The sequence below is a fragment of the Neoarius graeffei genome, chromosome 1 (genome assembly GCF_027579695.1).
Source record: "Neoarius graeffei isolate fNeoGra1 chromosome 1, fNeoGra1.pri, whole genome shotgun sequence".
NCBI lineage: Eukaryota > Metazoa > Chordata > Actinopteri > Siluriformes > Ariidae > Neoarius > Neoarius graeffei.
The window spans coordinates 105159444-105164216 of record NC_083569.1 but is presented as its reverse complement, the minus strand read 5'-3'; positions in this window follow the sequence as shown (position 1 = coordinate 105164216).

The following is a 4773-nucleotide window of genomic DNA, read 5'->3' as shown; positions in this document are numbered from 1 at the left end:
TTTCCAAGAATTCCACACAAACTCACCACTCGTTTGGTATTTTCAGTTTTTCAGAGTGATGGAACCCATGGAAGACCCATGGTTTGTTGTCAAAGCTTCAAAAGCCATCAGATAAGCATTGAACACTTTTCAAAGCTGTGTGTAGCACCATTTCTATTTTTTTCCCCACCTGCTCACCAAAGTGAAGTGTACACTCCATAGAGTGCAGGTTCCCAACCCTGGTCCTACACTGTCAAAAATAGGGGTGCAGTAGGAGTCCAGTTCTGTCCCCCAAGGTAGAATTGTACCCCCTAGGGATCATTATTGGACTTCAAGGTAACTATGTGAACCTTTTTTTAGGGTCAAAAAGGCATATATATGATCCCAATCAGTATTTCAAGCGTACTGATCCAGTGACAAGCCATTGTACCGCTAAAGGTACAATGATGGAAGCAGGAGGTTCGGGAGTCATTGACTTTACATCTGAATCCACCACTGATCCAGGAGCTACAGACGAGTCCACAACTGAATCCATTCCTGACATTAGATCACTCTCAATCACCTGATTACTGATGGCGCCTGTTTCCTGTTCACCCCAATCAGCTCCGTGTGCTTAAAGAGCTTCACTCACCTCCATTCTTTGTGAGGTTTTGGCAATTCTGACTGATGTTTTGGCTCTTGTTTCTGCCAGTTGGAACGCCCAGTAACATTTCCAGGGTTTTTTTTCCCTTCTTTTTTCTCCCCCATATTTCCACTGTCACTATATCCTTAACTTGTCATGACGTAAGGACTATATGTATGTATATAGTGTGTCTCGGTATGTATATATGCATACCGAGACACACTATTATAGGAAAATAATAAACAGCATATGTGCTTTAATTTGCCAACAGCTTTTATTTATGAAAAATGACACACACACACTTGCATTTTTATCCATTAATAGTTACATTTAATGTTGTGGAGCATGCATTATAGCAGCTGCAAACACTCACTCAGTCATTAACTTGAGTTTATGCAGATTTTCATGTTAAATTAGAAAACGTAAACTCCTCTGTCCTGAACACTTTCCCATCAGGAATGTAACGATTCACCCAATTCACGATTTGATTCACAAAATATTTATGTAGTTCAGGTGGAATTTTTCAACCGAGGTTAGAATTTTTAACCCAGTTCATAATTTCCTACTTGTATTAGAGAGACTTACTCTATCTCAGGGTGGGTTTAGGGTTCGGATTTGGGAAGACTTTGAATTTTAAACTCCTTGAGCAAGTAATAAGACTGAACTCATTAATAAATTCAAATTATATATCACAGCAGGGCAGCACGGTGGTGTAGTGGTTAGTGCTGTCGCCTCACAGCAAGAAGGTCCAGGTTCGAGCCCCGTGGCCGGTGAGGGCCTTTCTGTGCGGAGTTTGCATGTTCTCCCCGTGTCCGCGTGGGTTTCCTCCGGGTGCTCCGGTTTCCCCCACAGTCCAAAGACATGCAGGTTAGGTTAACTGGTGACTCTAAATTGACCGTAGGTGTGAGTGTGAATGGTTGTCTGTGTGTATGTGTCAGCCCTGTGATGACGTGGCGACTTGTCCAGGGTGTACCCCGCCTTTCGCCTGTAGTCAGCTGGGATAGGCTCCAGCTTGCCTGAGACCCTGTAGAACAGGATAAAGCGGCTAGAGATAATGAGATATCACAGCTTTCATTGTAATTGTTGCTGGTCTAGTGGTTAAGGTGTTGGGTTAAGAATCAGAAGGTTTTAAGTTAGAATCCTGGTTAAGTATGAAAAAATATATATATATTTTTTAAAAGTGCTAATTAGGTACCGTAGATAGGACTAGACAGGCAAACAGGCAAGAGGAACTACTTGGTAGGTTTAGAGAGAGAGGGAGTGGATGGACAAAAGACAAACAAAAGAAGGGATGGAAAATCCTTTTTAAAGGAGAACTGAAGGCAATTTTTTTATTATCAAAATTCTATTTCTCATTTTATTAAATATCGGAACGCATTTTTGATCGCTATTTTGTCACTGCTATAGAAAGTTATGAGTGTTTGAAATATGCTCTGTAATATATCAGTCCATATGTCAAAGCGATGGCCGTAAACGAGATTCGTTGAGACCTGTGCGAGACATCATAGGACGGAAGTAAAACGTACAGTGGAAATCAAAGTGACCGACATCTGCCAACGTTGTCAAAAGACGTGCGCGCCCTCTTTCGAATGCTGACGTAATCAAGCTGGCAGTTTTGTTTATTTTGATAGCGATCAGGAAAGTTTGAAAAAAGTAGGCAGTAATCATCATTTAAACTCGTTTTTGTGCAATATTTTGTTTGGAAAACAGTTTTCAAACTGGCGACACTGACACCTGGCTGACACTTCACGTTTCGAAGTCTCGCACAAGTCTTGTGAAGATCGCGCGGATAAGTGACGCCTGCCGTGGACCAAACGAACTAAATTCAACATGGCTAAAAACTGAATAAGCCGATAAGTATAATATTTAATTGCAATTAGTTGCCAATACGAGTCACGATATAAGGTAAAACCGAAAATGTAATTGAATAACATGTTAATTAAGAAATAAAGCAAGTTTACAAATGACTTCAGTTCTCCTTTAAGCATCTTAGATAATCCAAAAATTTACCTAGGTTGGAAATTATGAACTAGGTTTAAAAAAAAAAAAAAAAACAATAAAATAACCAAGGTCAAAAAAAAAAAAAATAGGTTGAAATTTTTGACCTGTAACATATATAACTGACGAAATAGATATAAATAAATGAAGAAATTTTATTACCAAAAAGCAACATTTATGTTCCCATTCTTTATCAACTTAAATATTCCTTTTGTTGAATTAAAAAACAAAACAAGTTTGTATTATTTTCTCACTAACAAACTTTACCCACATTTGTAAAGGTTGGGATAAAATATATTAACTAAAATACTCCTTTTTATAAAAATGAAAAAACCCTTAATGACAAATTTTCCTTTTCTTAATAAACTTTTACGAACATTTCTACTTCCTCCATTTTGCTCCTCTTTTATTTATCTTTTGGCAGTCTAGATTAGATTAGATTAGAACTTTATTGATCCCTTTGGGAGGGTTCCCTCAGGTAAATTAAAATTCCAGTAGCATCATTATAGGATAAACAGAGAATAGAATAGAATAGAAAAAAGAGAGAACTTCTAGATAAATTCTCTCTTTTTTCTATTCAGTCTGTAAAACGAGAGAGAGAAAGAGCTCTAATTTCTTGTTAAATCTATTTGTACACAATCACACAACAGCTCTTTCACAGTTTGGATATGTGTTTTCGCAGTATTAGAGCTGAGTTACTTCTGCTTAGGCTGAAGTCACATGTATTCCTGCTATTGCGTGTCACACGCCACACTACTTTCTAAACAAAGCAGTTACAGCAAGGAAAAACTAAGAGATGATAATAATTGTGATTCTTTTTTTTTTGTCGATTCAAGTTGTCAGATTTGTATCACAATTTTATCATCACACGATAAAAAAAAAAAAAAAAAAGTTACTCACCGATTTCCCATGGTGGAAAATGTAAAGTTACAGCTTTATTTCTGACTATTACCGTACATCACTGACATCAACTATACAAGGTCCTGTGTGAGCTGTTACCATAGAAACAACAATGGATTAGAATGAGCGCATTCATATAAACCTGCGATCTGAATCACAGAGCAATCAGAACTGCTGACAATTACAGTTATGAGTCATTATCCAGCTTCCACACTCGACTTGATGTTCGCATTTCCAGTTGCCGACTGTATTGCGTGCAATACACATCCACACACTCACACGCTCACATACACACACACTCACTCGCACACACACACTCCCACACATGCTTTTATTACCCATAATGTGGAAAGGAAGCACTCACCCCAAACACAGAATCTTGGTTGGCATAAACACAAGTCATTCCTGCAAACTGAAATAAACGGCCCAGACACGAAATCACTGATTTACACACACACACACACACACACACACACACACACACAGAGCTCGTCACTGCACTCTCCACTGAGCTGAAGAAAGAGCAATTCCCGTACTTGTGTTTTTAAAGTAAATTATATGATAATTATATGTACGTCTGATTAAGAATTAATTTGGTTGATGTAAAAGTCTAATATTTGGTTGTAATATTGTTTTTTTTTTTTTTTTTTCCCCCAGAAGTAAAGTTGTGGAGGTAGATAGGAGTGGAATTTTTAAAGGTCCATTAGAAAAGATTTTTCAAAATTTATCAAGATTAGATTGCTATCAGTTAAGTAGGCGGAGCTTAATACGATCTGTTTTCTTTGATCCCTCCCACCTCTTTTCCCACCCATGAACACAAATCAGTGGTTCAACTACAGTTAGCATTCGGAAAGATTATTCATTTACAAGTGAAGGTCCTGTCCTTTTTGCTTCATAATAAGCAGTGTTAGCATAAACGGGTCTGAGGGCGTTTTTATTGGCTGACCATATATGGACGCCCATATAAACACAAACATGTGTTACAGGTCAGAATTGTAGGTCAGGTGGAATTTTTCAACCCAGGTTCGAATGTTTAACCCAGTTCATAATTTGCTACTTGTATTAGGGAGACTTACTATTACTGTTTATATTGTTTGTTTTTTTCAATTATTCTATTTTTATTTATCGCATTGCCTGTTTGCACCGTGGGTCAGAGAGGACTGAAATTTCATCTGTGCTGTATGTCGAGCATGTATAGCATATTTGACAATAAAGTTGACTTGACTTACTAGATCTCGGGTTAGGTTTAGGGTTCGGATTTGGGGAGATGATGT